At 39.1% G+C, this 18,561-nt stretch overlaps 1 pseudogene; it reads left to right on the forward strand.

The window, feature by feature from the left end:
* The first annotated feature begins 234 nt into the window (after positions 1-234).
* The window catches only part of LOC102864751, a 75,100-nt pseudogene continuing 56,773 nt past the window's right edge, over positions 235-18,561 (forward strand).

The following is an 18,561-nucleotide window of genomic DNA, read 5'->3' on the forward strand; positions in this document are numbered from 1 at the left end:
TTGGTCTCTGTGTGGCCTGAAGGACTTTCTAGTGGCTCTTGGGTACCACTGGGGTCACAGGTCTCTGGCTGGAGTGGAGGCACGTGGTTGTGGTGCTGCTATGGATGCAGGAGTGGGGGAAGGAAGCACAGGGCAGTGGCAAGGGGAGGAGCTCGGGGCTTGGGCACTACCATCCCAGCAGGAGGCAGGAGCCGGGACTTCAGCGCCACTGGGGTTTATGCGGCAGCCGGCAGCATGGTGGGGTCGTGTGGCAGCGGGCTACACGGGCGTCATGTGGTGGTGGGCTGTCGCTCCTCTGGGGTCACACAGAGGCCAGGAATGGTTGCGCCTCTGGGTTACATGGTGGCTGGCAGGCGATTGCTTCTCCAGGATCTTGTGTTGACTGTATGCAGTTGCTCCTCTGGCCGTTGGTCACGCCACCAGAGTCACGAAGTGGATGACAGGTGGGTGCTGCCTGTATTAATGGGTTCCGTGTAGTCAATCTAGACTGTAGTTATCTCCCCAAATAACTGTGGGAGCAGTGCAGACAGCGCTGTCAGCCGTAAGTCGCCTTCAGTACTCTTGAGCGGTCCCTCAAAGCCGACTTTCCCAGTGCAATTTGTCTCTTGATTTCCTGGCTGCTGGTACCAAGAGTGACTGTGGAGCAAACTAAAACTGTTTAACTATCTCAATCTCTTCCCCATCTATGCTTAGGCTGTCAATTGGTCCAGTGGTGAGAATCTGTTTGAAGGCTGCAGTCATTGACCTTCTGCAGCAAGTGTTTCAGGTTTTCCTCAGTTTCAGCAAGCAAGTTGTGTCATCTGCATAAAACAGGGTGTTGATGACTCTTCCATCAATCCTGATGCCACATTCCTCTTCATACAGCCCAGCGTGCCAGATGATCTTTTCTGCATACAGATTGAAACGGTATGGAGACAGAGTACATCCCTGGTGAATCTGCCTCTTGGTCCAAGTATAGGTTTCACATAAGCACCATCAAATGTTATGGGATTCACATTCTTCTCAGAGTCAGCCATAGCTTGTTGTGATCCACACAATCAAAAGCCTTTGCATAGTCAATAATGCACAGATAGACATTCCTCTGGGACTCTTTGCTTTCTGCCGAGATCCATCTAACATGAACTATAATATCCCTAGTACCACGACCTCTTCTAAATCCAGCCTGCACATCTGGCAGTTCTTTGTTGACATATTACTTCCAGTCATTTTTGGATAATTTTCAGCAGAATCTTGCTTGCATGTGATATTAACAATATTGTTCTATAATTTCTGCACTCTGTCGTGTCAGCTTTCTTTGGAATGTAACAAATATTGATAATTTCCAGTCAGTCGGCCAGCTGGCTGTCCTCCAGATTTCTTGGCATAACATGGTGAGCACATCCAGGGCAGCATCTGTTTATTGAAATATGGCAATTGGTATGCTGTCAAATCCTGGAGCCTTGTTTTATGCCAGTTCTTTCAGGGCACCTTGAACTTCCTCTTTCATCACCACAGGCTCTTGCTCATATGTTATTTCATTAACTTTTTCTGTGTCAGCCAATTCCTTCTGATACAGTGATTCTGTATACTCCTTCCATCTTATTTTAATGCTTCTTGGATCAGTTAACAGTCTACCCAGAGTATCCTTAAGTATTGCCACTCGTGGCTTGAATTTGTTTTTCAACTCCTTCAGCTTAAGAAACACTGTTTGAGTTTGGCCCTTTTGGTTTTATAACTCTAGTTTTCTGAGTATTTCATTATAGTACCTTACTTTGTTGTCATGAGCTGCCTTTTGAAATTTTCTATTCAGCTCTTTGATTTCTTGATTTTTTCCCTTTAACTTTGGCTTCTCTGAACTCTGGAATAAGAGATGCACTCTAAAGTGGACTATGGAAAGACGTCAGAAAAGGGGAAGAAAATGTGCAACAGAAGTCTCTTTGATTCTACGCATTTATGTTATATTTAGATTGTAGCATTAAACCTTTGTTAATCTCATTTTGCATATTTTAATCTTCATATTTGTCATCTTCCTGTGGCCCTTATACCAAAAAAATATGCCTTCTCTGTGACTAAGGCAAGCAACAGGATTGACAGAAGGATACTGTTTTAAAGGCTTAAAAAATCATGAAAACAAACAAAAATTCATTAAAACAAAGAGGAACTTTAGAGAATTTAAGAATTTTTTTCTGATTTACTTACCAGAGGAAGAAGGGAAAGAAAGCCTTAAGATAGTCTAATTAGAGTCAGAAAAATAATTAAACAGACACAATGTTATCCTCTTAATAAACAGTGTGATCAGAGTCCCTGTAACCTTGGTCTCAAACTCAGGAAACAGTTAACAATCTTAAGCACAAAAATGCATAAGAATTTTTTTTAGAAGTCTTGCCAACACAAACATCTGTGGTCAAAGTAGACTCAGTAATGATATCTTGTACCACAAAGAATAGGAAAGAACAGTGAGTATAGTGGGGAACACACATATTTTTCCTTGTATATTAGAGACAGTTATACTTCAGGATAAATTCATTCACCAAACAGAAACCATATCTTTTGAGCCTCTGTGTGCTGCTTGGGGGCTAATTTTATACACATTTAGATGGTGCCTAATGATTTTGCTATGCTCATAGTAAAGAGCAGAATTTCAATCTTACACCTGAATATTTTTAATTCAAGCAACCTGCTTACTCATAGATAAATGCTACTGCATAATTTTAGAAATGTCAGCCTATCTAATAATATTATATAAGAAATGTCTTAGAATTTTCTTCTTAAGAATTGTTTATATTTATTTCTAGGTCTGTGTTTATGAAGAAAAACTGTTTTCAATTGCCAAAATATGCTACAGGCTCACAAAATGCTCTGAAGAAATGAGATCCAGTTTAGAGGAAAATTTTAATTTAAAAGTAGTTTCAAAGAGTTACCATTTTTAAAAAAATTATTAATTTTAATGGACATTTACAGAGTTACTTTTAAAGAAGTAACAAGGCAAAACAAACTCATTGTCACAGGCTTGGAATTGACTTACTGTTAGCTCTTCAGTGGGTTTCTGCAGAGATGAAAGTAAGGGGAGGAAATTGTCCGTCTTGCTCCTGCACTAATGCTGGTGGATTCAAACTTCCAAAGAGAGTGCCTTTGGGTTAACAGCACAACTCCCTAAAAACTAGGTCATCAGAGCTCTGTTATGTGTCTTCAAGTCCGAACCAATTCATACCTGACCTTCTAGTGCATTTTCAGAAGCTATAAATCACATGGGAGGAAGATGGCCCATTTGCTCTGGCATAGTAAATAAAGCATAGATATACTTTCTTCTGATATTCTTTACTTTCAGCCAGGATCCAATCTGACATCAGCAATGATATCCCTCGTGTCATGGCCTCTTCTAAATCCTGCTTGAACTTTTGTCAGTTCTCTATCTATGTACTGTTCTAGCCGCTTTTGAATGATCTTCAGCAGTATTTTGCTTGCACGTGATATTAATGATATTGTTAGTTTCTTCATTTAATTGGATCATCTTTCTTGAGAATGGAAACTAATATGAACTCTTTTCAATTTGTTGGTTAGACAGCTGTTCTTCAAATTTTCTGTCATAGACTGGTGAGGGCATCCCAAAGACTGCATCTGTTAATTGAAACAAGTCAATTGAAATTCTTTGTTTTCTGGGGTCTTAGTTTTTTACCAATGCCTTCAATGTGGCTTACACTTCCTCTTTCATTATCATTGGCTCTTGCTTATATGGTACTTCCCAACATTTTTCAGTGTCAATGAGTTTGGTTTGATGTGGTGATTCTGTGTAGTCCTTCCATTTTCTTTCGACGCTTTCTGGGTCATTCAATATATTGAACATAGTATTTTTCAATATTGCGACTCAAGACTTTAATTTCTTTTTCAGTTCTTTTCAGCTTGAGAAATGCAGAGTAAGTTCTTTCATTTTTGTACTCCATTTCCAGCTCTCTGCATATTCCATTATGCTACTTTTCTTTGTCCACTCGAGCTGCCCTTGTGTTCCCAACTTTTGCATTCCAGTCACCCATTATTATTAATGCATCTTGATTGCATATTTGATCTATCTCTAACTGCAAAAGTTAGTATAAATCTTCCCTTTCCTCTTTGTCTATGGTTACTGGTGCATATATTTGAATGATATTGATATTCACTGGACTTTCTTGAATGCATATGGATATTATCCTGTTACTCACAATATTGTATTTAAAGACATATCTAGAAATGCCTTTTATAACTATGAAAGCAACCTCATTTTTCCTCACCTTTTGATCTCCAGCAGAGTATGATTGTCTGATCCAAAATGTCCCATGCCAAGGCTTCTCATTTTGCCAACACCTAGTATGTCAATATTTATGCGTTCCAGTTCTTCCTTAACAATATCTAATTTTCCTACGTTCTTAGTTCTCACATTCCACATTCCAACCATTAATGTCTACTTAAAACTGTTCCTCTTCCTTAGTATTTCCAAACTTGAAATCTCCACTTCTATTGCCCTATCTGCTAGTCTAAGTATGTTCTATTGTACATAGGGTTTTCGAAGTCCTGCTATTTTGGAAGTGGATGCCCAATCCTTCTTCCTAGTCTGTCTTAATCTGAATGCTCAGATTTAGAAAAGTATCTGATAGACAAGCATTTTACAGAAAAATGCAGATGGAAGATATTTCCCAATTGTAGAAATAACCAGTAGTTTCAGTGTTGTCCCTGTCCTTGTTAAAACAATTGTTTTAACCCACCCATTTCCTTGCTCCACCAGCCTTCTCTTCTACTTCTACTTCTACTTCTACCTACTCCCTTCAAAACCTATCTCCTGCTATCCGTCCCTTGATCTGATAGTTTTTATCTCAAGGTTTATGGGCTTCTGTGATTTCAAATGCTTCAAGCTGCTGCTGATTTCTTATGCTGTGGTCAATGTCTCTTGAGTTTAGAGGTCTGTAAGTCCAAATAAAAGGTACTAATGTTAGGGTTTTGAAGAAAATCTTTGCCCTTTAATGTCTGTCCCAGGTTTAGCTCCTTGTGCTCAGCCCTCTTTCCTTCCATTTGCAGCACAATGCAGTCACAATGTTTTCCAAGGAAGGGTGATCTGTCCTATAAATCTGGTACATAGCATTGTTTTTCTGGCCCAAGGGCCCCAAAATTGCAGACTCTGCCTTGATCTGCACATGGGCTTCTGGGCCAGGATACCTGTTTGGGGGTGGTGGGAAAGCTCAGACCCTGGTTCCTGTGCCTCCTTGCTCCTCTGAATTTCTCTCCCATGTGATACTCTGCCTCCCAGCCTAGGTCAAGATTGCAGACTCCACCTTGATCCACGCACAGGCTTCTGGGTCAGAGTACCTAATATAAAAATTTCCCTTTAAGAACTATTTCTGAGGTTGCTCTGGTGGTTTAGTGTCAAGCAGCTGCACTGCAATTCTGAATGTATGAGGTTTGAATCCACCAAATGCTCCCCTGGAGAAGGACGGGATATCTCCTCCTGTGCCAGTAAGATCTCACTCAACAATAAACAACAACAATGAAAAAATATAAAAATGAAAAAGATTATAGTTCAAAAGAAATAGTTCTGCCATACATTTCACATTTATATGTGTAAGACTTTTATCATCATTCACATTAAATTATATTATAATTTACTATTTGACTAGTCAGTTATTAGAAGATATTTCTTTATATCCAAACTTGTGAATTTTCTCTAATATAAAGTTATGGTCTAAAATAATCTTCCAGTTACTGAATTCAGGTTTAATTGTATTATAGAGAACGTGGTCTGGGTTTGAGTTATTAGATCTCTTTTCCCCCCACTTCCAACTAATTCTTTTATACTGTACTCTACAATTTCTTCTTCAGAATCTCTGAGATCTATGGGTAAGTCCTACCAGTACGGGATTATTAGGAGAGAATGGAATCTGTTTCTCCAATGCTTCCTCATCCACAGCCCTTTAGCCCTCTAGTCCCTGTTACTTCTGTCCTCCAGTTTTCCTTGTGTTCCCAGAGTACTGACCTTGACGTCTTCAGAAGAACCGGTCAGGTAAGTACTTCCTTTTCAAAGGTTTGGGGTTTAGCCAGATGGGACCTTCCTCCACATCTTTTCCCTTTTCCTTCCATCTTGGGCAGCAGCTCCTTAGGGCAGCTATTGTTTTGGAAATGTTTCAGTATCCTCTTTTTGCTATATCGATTATCCAGATTTGCTGTCTCACTTAGCCAACCCCTGTACCATTTACTTAGAAAGGGTGATGTGGTGGGATAGTTCTTAGGATGTTGTGCTGGTAAAACAAAAGCTACTGTGCTTCTCTGAAGGTTTGATTCCACCAGCTTCCAGAAAATCAAAAGACAATTTGCATTGGCAAAGTCTGCTGTCAGGGACTTCTCCAAAGTACTGAAGAGTAATGATGTCAGTCTGGAGATTAAGGTGTGCCTGACATAGGGCATGGTCTTTGCAATTACCTGCTAGGTATCAGAAAACTGGATGATGACTATGAATGATAAAAGGAGAATTGATGCTTTTGAGCTGTGGTGCTGGAAAAGAGTATTGAATACACCACAGACTGATAGGAGAACAAATAGAGTCATCCTGGAGAGTTGAATCCAGGCTGCTCCTTGGAGGAAAGGATTCTGAAGCTACATCTGACATTCTTTGGGCATGTTGCAAGGAGGGACCAGTCCTTGGAGAGGGACATGATGCTTGGGAGAGTGGAGGGACAGTGCAGGAGGGGAAACCCTGGATGAGATGGATTCACTCAGTGACTGGAGTAATGGGGCTAGGTGTGTCAGAGACAGTAAGGTTGACTCAGGGTAGAGTCTGGTTCAGAGTTGTACATACGGTCACAGGTGACTTTATGGCACATAACAACAACAGCAAGCAACAACATTAATTCCCTTTCTGCAAAATGAATTATAACTATTTCTGGAGAAAGTTGAAGAAATCTGTCTCAGAAATGCAGTCAAAAGTTCCTTATTTGTGAAGATGGCGAGACTTGGTCTAATACACTTTGTCCACACTATCAAAAGAGACTAATTTCTGGAAAAAGATACCATGCTTGGTAAAATTGAGGCCCAGCCAATAAGATGAAGATTTGAAGAGATGAGTTGATACAGTGGCTCCAAAAATGGCTTAAGCACAGCAGAGATTGTGAATATGTCATAGGATTGAGCAAGGTTTTGGATCAGTTTTGGGTTTTTTCTGCTGCCAATTCAACAAGTTTAATAATTTTTTTTCGTGTTCTGTAGATGTTGATTATATCTGTGGCATTTTTTCATTTTAGAGAAGGTTTACAAAGAGATGAACTTTTTTTCATTCAATCATACACACTTTCCTCCCTTCTCCTTTCCTTTTTTTTTTTTTTGTTATGCTTGTTCTGTTACAGGCTGTAAGTTACCATACATATAATTTCTAACAGTGCATTCCTAATTTTTTGTCCTCCACTTTTTAGTTCACTCACTATTATAGAACCTGTATTTCCTCTACAAGAGATCACAATCCTTTTCGTTTCCCATTTCCGTCCCCTGATCCTTACTTTTTTATAGTTTACTTACTTGTTCTCCAATCCAGACAGTCCACCATGGTCACTCTGTTCAACGATCATTGGTGTCACCTGAGAAGTTTTGTCCCTTGTTTGAATGACGATGCTGCTTTTTAAAATTCCATCTTAGAACCATCATCCACGCTATTTTTTTCCAATCCTATTTATGATCTTTTGAACATAATTTGAGGGAGCCAAGATCACTCTGTATATTACAAGACAATCTTGAGTATTACAAGATGAGCCCATGTGTTACAAGTTAAACCAGTATTTTACAAGATGATTCTGTGTGTTACAAGATGACCCCATGTATAACAAGATGACCCCATGGGTTGTAAGAGTCAACGTTTTCTAGATTGTACTTTTTAAGAGAGGAAATCTCCATGTCTTTCTTCTGCAGAGCCACCCAGTAGGTTTGCTGCCAATCTTTCACTTAACCACTGATGGTAAATACTTGTGCAAGCCACAGTCCTATCAAGTCAATTGAGACCAATTCACAGCTGACCTCTCACAAGGTTTACAGAGGCTTTAAATTGCATGAGAGGAGACTGTCATCTTTCTCCTGCAAAGCAGATGGTGGATTCTAACCTTTTGCCTTGGAACTGGCAGCATAACTCCCTCCTCATTAGTCTAGGAGTCTGCAAATGTTGTGTCTTTAGTTCCGTGTAGAATGTAAACTCTGGAATCTGAATTATTTCCCGTAATTTGCTAGGAAAATAGATGAAGGTATCAACCGGATGACACCTGGACCTCCCCTGAGGGTCTGCATAGGTATCAAATTGACTGCTCTGTTGAAGGAATTATTGCAGAAGCTCAGTATCATTGGTCAAAACCAGGTCAATTGCTGACTGTGGAACAGACCAACAATTACTCACTTGCATGTTCCAGTTGAGGCCAAAAAGGAAAACAAACCAATGAGAACCAAAATATTATCTTGAGTTGATATCACTTTAATTTAAAAATCACCTTAAGAATAGATTTGAAGCATCAAACATCAATGGTCAAAGACTAGTTAAGTGATGGGATGATATCAAAGATATCAACCATGAAAAGAACAAAGACAGAGGAGAAAGAAAAAACAAAATGGATGCCAGAAGTAACTCTGAAAACCACACTAGAGTTTCGACAAGCCAAAACAAAGAGGAGATACTGAAGTAAAAGGGTTGAACATAAGATTTTAACGTGCAGCTTGAGAAGACAAACTAAAGCATTAAAATAGAATGTACAGAGATGTACAGGGATGCAAAAACTTCCTCAACATGTCTCAACTTGATAAAAACTAAAAAATAAATTCAAACTTTAAGTTGCAATTCTGAAAGAAGATACAGACAAAATCTTGAATGTTCCAGGAAGAATCAGAAGAAAATGGAGGGGATACACAGAATCATTATCCCAAAAATAATTGGATTACAGTAAAATATTTTGGGAAATACCATATCTACAAGAGCCAATAGTGATGAAAAAAGAATTTAAAGATGCACTGAAGGGATGAAGGGATGTTGCTGTTGTTGTTGTTATGTGCCATCAAGTCGCTTGCGACTCATAGCAACCCTATGTAAAAGAGCCCTAAAGACCGTTCTATCCTGTGCCAACCTAGCCATCTCAAACACATTCATTCCCACAGCTCCAGTCACAGAATTGATATATCTCGTCGAAGGTCTTCCTCTCCTTTGCTGCTCCTCCACCCTGCCAAACATGATGTCCCTCTCCAAGGACCAGTCCCTCCTTGCAACGTGCCCAAAGTATGTCAGATGAAGCTTCAGAATCCTTGATTCCAAGGAACATTCTGGCTTCACCTTCTCTAGGACAAGACTATTTGTTCCCCTAGCAGTCCGTGGTATATTCAACACTCTTCTCCAGCACCATATCTCAAAGGCATCAATTCTCTTCACTGTGCAACTCTCTCATGCATAGCACCTATTTGCAAAGACCATAGCACGGATTAGGCACACCTTAGTCTCCAGCCTAATGTCGTTGCTTTTCAGTACTCTTGAGAGGCTCCGGGAGTTGATGGCATACCAATTGACATATTTCAACAAACAGACATTGCCCTGTATGTGCTCACTAAGTTGTGCCAAGAAATCTGGAGGACAGCCAGCTGGCCGACTGACTGGAAAAGATTGATATTTGTTCCCATTCCAAAGAAAGCTGACCTAACAGAGTGTGGAAATTATCGAACAATATCATTAATATCACATGCAAGCAAGATGCTGCTAAAAATTATCCAAAAACGTTTGGAACAATATGTCAACAGAGAACTGCCAGATGAGCAGGCTGGATTTAGAAGAGGTCGTGGTACTAGGGATATTATAGCTAATGTTAGGTGGATCTTGGCAGAAAGCAGAGAATACCAGAAGAATGTCTATCTGTGCTTCATTGACTATGCAAAGGCTATTGACTGTGTGGATCACAACAAGCTATGGCTGACTCTGAGAAGAATGGGACTCCAAGAACTTTTAATTGTGCTTATGCGAAACCTATACTTGGACCAGAGGCAATCGTCAGAACAGAGCAAGGAGACACTACATTGTTCAAAATCAAGAAGGGGGTCCATCAGGGATGTATTTTTGTCTCTATCCCTTTTCATTCTGTATGCAGAGCAGATCATCTGAGACGCTGGGCAGTACAAGGAGGAATGTGGCATCAGGATTGGTGGAAGAGTCATCAACAACCTGCGATATGCAGATGACACAACCCTATTTGCTGAAACTGAGGAGGACCTGAAGCGCTTGCTGCAGAAGGTCAAGGACTGCATCCTTCAGTATGGATTGAAGCTCAGCATCAAGAAAACAAAGATTCTCACCACTGGGCCAATTGGCAGCATCAGTATGGATGGTGAAGAGATTGAGAGAGTTAAGAGTTTTAGATTCCTTGGCTCCAGAGTCAACACTCTTGGCAACTGAAGGAATAGGCAAGAAAATACAGCCTCAGGATACTAATGGGATGCCAATTACATGTTTCAACTAAAAGACATAGCCCTAGATGTTCTCACCAGTTGATGCCAGGAAATATATAGGACAGCTGCCTCACTGACTGACTAGAAGAGATCTGTATTTGTTACCACTCTCCAAAAAAGTGATTCAGAAGAATTTGAAGATTATTGATCAATGTCAGTAATACCACATGCAGGCAAAATATTGCTTAGGTTAATTACAAAATGGCTAGAAGAGTGTATTAGCAGAGAACTGTCAAACGCTCAAGCTAGGTTTAGAAGAGGCTGGGGCACAAGGAATATAATTGCTGATGTCAGATCAATATTCGCTGAAAGCAAGAATCCTAGGAGAATGTCTATTGGTGCATTATTCACTATGCAAAGGCATTTGACTATGGGATCATAACAAATTATAGCTAACCTTGGTAAGAATGATTATTCCAGAACACTCAATTGTACTTATGTGAAACCTATGCCTACACCAAGAAGCTGTTAGACAAAGAAAGAGAACGCCACATAGTTTAAAATTAATAAAGACATGTATCATGGCTCTATACTCTCTCCATACCTATTCAGTCTATATTCAATTTTGTATGCTGACAAAATTATTCAAGAAGTTGAACTCTATGATGAATGTAGCATCAGGATAGGAGGAACAACATATATTACGCGGATGACATAACCTTACTTGCTGAAAGTGAGGAGGACTTGATGTGGTTGTTGCACAAGACCAAAGACAATATAGCCTTGAATATGGATTACATCTCAACATCCAAAAAACAAAAATTCCAACCACTAGACAGATAGGTATATAGGAAATAAAGATTGACACTGTCAATAACTTCACTTGCTTGGATCCACAATCCAAGCTAGTAACCCTTGTTACTAGCACTCAGGAGATCAGGAGACACATTGCACGGGGTAAGCCTACAATTAGGGACCACTCCAAGCTATTGAGGAGCAATGATATCAATCTGGAGACTAAGGTGGGCCTGATTCAGGCCATTATCTTTTTAATCATTTTCTATACATCCGAGAACTAGACAATGAATAAGAATGACAGAAGAAGAATTGATGCTTTTGAACTGTGGTGCTGGAAATGAGTACTGAATATCACATGGACTACCAAAAGAACAAACAAATATATGTCTTGGAGAAAGCACAGCCAGAATGCTCTTTGGCACCAAAGATGTAAAAGCTTGTTCTCACATACTTTGGGCATATTACTAGAACAGGTTATTCCTTTCAGAAAGACATTATGCTTGGAATGATGGAGGGTTAGTGAAAGAGAAGACCCTCAACTAGATTGATTGATACAGTAACTGTACCAGTAGACTTGATTATGTCAGAGATGATGAGAATGACAGAGGATAAGTCAGGGCTCGGTTATGTTGTTCATAAGGTCACTGTGAGTTGTACTCAACTAAATGACAACTAATAACAACAACCACCAAACCAATTTATCAATAGTTGTTTATTATAAATGTGTAATGACATCTAAATATTGATTGAATTTTTAAATTGTTATCTATCATTATCCAAACATGTTATATAACATTGTACAAACATTTTCTATGATCACTGAGTCCTCAATCATTCTTATTTGGTATAAAGAGAATTGGGATGCAATTATTTCTGAATACTAGTGTCATTTCTTCTATAGAATGTTAACACTTTGTTGAACGTGATCTTTATATGTTACTAGGAAGCATCAGTCTCTGGGGAAAGACACCATGTTTGGTAAAGGAGAGGGTCAGTGGAAAAAAAGAGAATGGCCCTTAAGGAGACTGAGGGGCACAATGGCTACAGCAGTGATGTCAGAGATAGCAATAATTACAAACATGTCACATGACAAGGCAGCACTTTATTCTGTTGTAAATAGCATCATCATGAGTTGGAACTAATTTGATGATATCTAGAAGATAAAAATAAGAAGATGGATTGGGGAGGAAAGCCCTGGGAACACAGATTTAAACTAATCAGTTGTTAAGGAAAGGTTAGAGGTCCAAACTCCAGCATTGTTGCATGGAGAAACGTGACAGTTGGCTTTCCTACAACCTAGGGAAATCCTGCCGGCAGTTTTTCCTTGAGTCTCCAGGAGCCAGAACCAACTCCATATCAGTCAATTTATAGATTAGATTTAAGCTTTATCTTCACATATTTTTATTCTTCTGTTCATCCAACCCCTCTAAAAATAAGAAGCAAAACATGTCCTTCCGTTCACTTTCACTTGGAAGATAATGAGCTACACTTCAGGGAAAAGATGGGCAATCTCTTCCCCTGGGATTTACCGCCTCTGTAAACCCACTGGAGAGTCAGTTATGGGTCAGTTCCGACGTGATGGCACATACAGCAACAATCAGAGGGACAGAAAACTTTGAAAGTTCAAGTGTGCTCTGTAATGTAGCCATTTTAATTGCTAAAGCAGAAAGGAATATATTGATAGAAATTAGATTGTATTTATTATTGGAAGAAATAAAAATCTGGACTTCTGAAGAGTTACAGTTAAATTACAAATCTCCTCACAACCTTTCTAAAGGGTTAGCACTTCCTTCATTTGACAAATTAGAATCAACAAGATGGACCTGTAGTTACTTCTCAGAAATCTATTTACTCTAGGTTGCTAAATCTGACAAATGATTGTGGACACAACAGGACCTCAGCTGCTCTGTGAGAAAAAATAATTACCATTGAAAGGAGGCATCACTCTCACAGCACATAAATATTAGTTGTGTATTTAAATTAATATAAAAACCAGCCTTAATTGCAATTCCACCCCTATTAGTATCGTGAAAACATTAAGAGAACTGTGGATGATTTGTCTTTTGAGAAGCTTTCTTAAAAATAGTACTTAACCAATCCAGCTTAAAAAAGAGATTAATTACCAAATATCAAATTCAAATCAAAGGTCACAGAAAAGAATTTCATTAAAACCTTACTTAAGAGGTCATTTAAATTATGCATTCTAATGTATGGAAGAGAAGAGTTATTAACCCACAAAAAGTAAATTCTGAACTTGAAGTTCAAGATATAGGACTTTTTCTTAGAACCCTCAAAAAAAGAAGCCATCCTTGATACTTGTACATGATAGTTGTACTTAGAGACTTTTAAATTGAAGTGTAGCCACATCATAAGAGACTGACGGTAGTATGATGTGTTCAGAATCACAGAAATCCTGATGGCTTGAGACTCAAGCCATCATATCAAGGGCTGGTCAAAGGGAGAGGGGTGTTGAAAGCTGTAGGTAGAAGTAGGAAGGAATGGTGGTGGATTAGGGAAAAGGGTGGACCAAAATACATGTAGCAAGGAGGATGGGTAACAACACTGAGTCTATCAGTCATTTTTCTAATTGGGTTCATCTGCTCTTTTCTATAAAATGCTTATCTGTCAGATATTATTATAAATACACACACACACACACATACATACAGACACTAGGAACAAGGATTGGCCATCCACTTCCAAAATAACAGGCCTTCAATAAACCATATGTATAACAGAGCACACTTAGACTAGCAGACATAGCATTTGAGACTGAGATCCCAGAAATGGAAACACAAAGATGGAGGAACAGCTGTAAGTAGACACTTGTGATTGGAACATGGAATGTTAGAAGCATGAATGTAGGAAAATTGGACATTGTTAAGAAATGGAATGCATGAATATTAACATACTAGGTATTGATGAAATGAGATGGCTAGGCATGGGACATTTTGAAAAAGATAATCATTTGATTTATTATGCTGGGGAAGAAAAGGTGGGTTGAAAAAATGGGGTTGTTTCATAATTTAAAAAAGTAATTCCTAGATCCATCATGAAATACAATGTGGTGAGTGACAGGATAATATCCATATGCATACAAGGAAGTGCAGTGAATACCACTTATCTTTCAAATATATGCACCGAAAACTAAAGCCAAAGAGGAGAAAATGGAAGATTTCTACCAACTTTTGCAATCACAAATTAATCAAACATGCAATCAAGATGCATCAATAACAATGGACAACTGGAACACAAAAGTTATGAACAAGGAAGAAGGATCAGTAGCTTGAAAACATAGACTTGGTGACAGAAATGAGGCTAGAGATAGAATTATGCACATTCAGTAATTTATTCATTACAGATACCTTTTATAAGTAACACAAACACAGGCTATACACATGGATTTCACCTGATGGTATGCATTGGAATAAAATTCATTACATCTGTGGAAGGACTCCCTGGAGAAGCTCAATATCAGCTGTGAAAACCATGCAAGGAGCTGATTGTGGGACAGAGCACAAACTACTCATATTCACGTTCAAGTTGAAGTTGAAGAAAATGAAATCAAATTCATGGGAACCAAAATCTGATTTTATGTCTGTCCCACACAAATTTCAAAACCATCTCAGGAACAGGGTTGAGGTTTTGAATACCAATGAGCATCGACCAAATGAGCGGTGGGAGGATATCAAGAATATCATTCAGGAAGAATGCAAAAGATCATTACAATGGCTGAAGAGGAAGAAAAGACTAAGATGGATGTCAGATGAGAGTCTAAATAATGCATTAGAGTGCTGAGAAGCCAAAGCTAAAGGAAGAAATCAAAGAGCTGAACAGAAATTTCAAAGGGCAGCTCAGGACAACGAAGTCAGATACCATAATGAAATGTGCTAGAGTAAAAAAACCAAAAGGGTTTCTTAAGCTGAAGGAGTTGAAAACCAAATTCAAGCCATAAGTGGCAATACTTAAGGATGCTTTGGGTGGAATGTTAAATGATCCAAGTAGCATTAAAAGAAGATGGAAGGAGTAAACAGAATCACTGTATTAGAAGGATTGGCTGACACAGAAGAATTTAATGAAATAACATATGAACAAGAGCCTGTAGTGATGAAGAAGGAAGTTCAAGTGGCTCTGAAAAAGTTAGCATAAAAGAAGGCTCCAGGATTTGACAGCATACCAATTGACATATTTCAACAAACAGAGGCTGCTCTGGATGTGCTCACTAAATTGTGCCAAAAATCTGGAGGACAGCCAGCTGGCCAGCTGACTGGAAGTGATCAATACTTGTTACATTCCAAAGAAAGCTGACCTGACAGAGGGAAGAAATTATAGAACAATTTTGTTAATATCACATGCAAGCAAGATTCTGCTGAAAATTATCCAAAAATGACTGGAGCAATATGTCAACAAAGAACTGCCAGATGTGCAGGCTGGATTTAGAAGAGGTTGTGGTACTAGGGATATTATAGCTAATGTTAGATGGATCTTGACAGAAAGCAGAGAATACCAGAAGAATGTCTATCTGTGCATCATTGGCTATGCAAAGCTAACTCTGAGAAGAATGGGAATCCCAGAACATTTGGTTGTGCTAATGCGAAACCTATACTTGGACCAAGAAGCAGTAGTCAGAACAGAGCAAGGAGATACTATACGGATCAAAATCAGAAAGGGGATCTGTCAGGGATGTATTCTGTCTCCATATCTTTTCAATCTGTTTGCAGCACAGATCATCCAAGATGCCAGGCTGTATGAGGAGGAATGTGGCATCAGGATTGGTGGAAGAGTCATCAACAACCTTAGATATGCAGATGACACAACCCTGCTTGCTGAAACTGAAAAGGACCTGAAGCACTTGCTGCAGAAGGTCAAGGACTACATCATTCAATATGGATTGAAGCTCAACATCAAGAAAACAAAGATTCCCACCACTGGACCAATTGACAGCATAAGTAAGGATTGTGAACATATTGAAATAGTTAACAGTTTTAGTTTGCTTGGTTCCACAGTCAACACTCTTGATATGAGCAGCCAGGAAATCAGGAGACGAATAGCATTGAGAAAGTCAACTGTGAGGGACCTCTCAAGAGTACTGAAGAGCAACAACATCAGGCTGAAGACTAGGGCGCGCTTGATCCAGGCTGTAGTCTTTGCAATTGTGTGCTATGCATCAGACAGTTGGACAGTGAATAGAGTTTGATAGAAAGAGAATTTATGCCTTTGAGCTGTGGTGCTAGAGAAGAGTGTTGAATACACCATGGACTGCTTGGAGAACAAACAGGTTCACCCAGGAGAGGGTGAAGCTAGACTGCTCCTTGGAGTCAAGGATTCTGAAGCTTCTGACATACTTTGGACATGTTGCAAGGAGGGACCAGTCTGTGGAGAGGGACATCATGTTTGGGAGGGTGGAGGGAGAGCAAAGGAGAGGAAGACCCTCAATGAGATGGACTGATTCTGTGATTGGGATGGTGGGAGTAAGTGTGTTAGAGACGGTGAGGTTGGCACAGGATAGAGAAGGCTTTAGGTCTCTTGTATATAGGGTCATTATGAGTCCCAAGCAACTTGATGGCACATAACAATAACAATAACAACATTCTAATTCTTATAGGAGAGAGAGCTTGAGTTTTCTTCTTTGTTTACATGTTCTACCTTTATCTCTTACTGAACCAAATATAAGTCTCAAATTATCTGTATTTGGAAATTCAGCTTTTACATATTCACATTTTAATGCATGAAGGCCAAGTTTCAGCTATTTTGTCTCTAGTAGCCCTACTCTAAAGAGAAGGAATATAAAATGTAATGAAGGACCCAGAAATAAAGTAAAAGCTGCCAAATAGCTGAGAATGCAGAGGACTGAGTATGACTGTCTAGATTACCTTTAAGATAGCATCTGGGAAGAACCTGAATGGACCCATTGAGCAGTGTGTCTGCCCTCAATCTTATGCTTTCTATGCAGAGATTTCCCTCCAGTACATGTGCTGCATGGGAGAAAATCAGACAATGTCTGAAATTGGATCTTCGAAACATGTGAAATCATCAGATGACACTGATGATTTCAGATATGATACTGGACGGAGATACTGAAGTATTTCTCAAACTATTGCTATTAAGCTATTTCTCAAAGGAAAGGAATAGCATTAAAGAGTGATTGACACAAAAGAACTGTGTTACTTGGAAGAAATATTTTAACAAATGAAGGATATAAACCCATTTGTTGAGAGTAAAAAGTTTGGAATTTGGAGGAACTGAGTTCAAACTACAACTGCATTCTTTGCAGAATGTGTGACATCAGATAATTTAGAGAGCTAAGTCACCGTTTCTCCCCTATTTTAAGGGAAACAGCAATAGCAAGAACATAGCATTGTTGTAAGACATAAATGGAATGTTGCACAAAAAGAACTCAATTGTAAAATAGTACTAAATTAATACAAGGATAGTAAATATTTTGAGTGCTGATGAGTTGATTACAACTCACATGAGTAGAACAGTTTCATAAGATTATCTTCATTGTAATTCCTTTGCTGTTGCTGCTGTTATGTGCTGTTGAGTCGCCTGAAGCCTGGCCTATTCTGAGGTAATCTCACTAATTCCAACACACCAACTCCCATAGCCCCAGTTACTGTGCCAATCCATCTCATCTGGAATCTTCTCATCGTATGCTGTTTCTCCAACCGTCCAAACACAATATCCTTCTCCAAGGACCAGTTTCTACTGGATGCATGTCCACAGTACTTGAGACAGAGTTTTAAAATTCTAGTCTCCAAGGAAAAACACAGTTTCACCCTCTCCAAGTCAGACCTATCTGACCAGGGAAGGCAGGAGTGCAAGAAATTGTGATGTAGTAGGGAAAGGGAAAAGATAAGACATATGTATTTGGGTAGCGTGAACAGTGAATGTATTTCCTCAAGGGAAATGTCTTTCACCGGGTTGGTAAAATGCTTGTCTGTCAAATACTGTTCTAAAACCTAAGCATCCAAATTAAGACAGCCTAGGAAGAAGGATTGGCCATCCACTGGTGAAATATAAAAGGCCTTTGAAAACCCTATGTACAGCAGAGCACACTTAGACTAGCAGATATGGCAAGTAAGGCTGAAATCTCAAACTTGGAAACACAAAGAATGAGGAATAGTTGTAAGCAGAAACTAATGAATGGAATGTGGAATGTGAGAAGCATGAATGTAGTAAAACTAGATATTGGTAAGAAAGAAATGAAACACATAAATATTGACATACTATATATTAGCAAACTGTGATGGTAATTTCTTTGTTGTTGTTGTTGTTGTTATGTGCCGTTGAGTCATTTGCAACTCATAGCGACCCTATGTACAACAGCCCTAAACCCTGTTCTATCCTGTGCCAATCTCATTGCCTCTG

Source organism: Elephantulus edwardii, unplaced genomic scaffold, assembly GCF_000299155.1.
Source record: "Elephantulus edwardii isolate Elephantulus edwardi_28Jun2011 unplaced genomic scaffold, EleEdw1.0 scaffold00112, whole genome shotgun sequence".
NCBI lineage: Eukaryota > Metazoa > Chordata > Mammalia > Macroscelidea > Macroscelididae > Elephantulus > Elephantulus edwardii.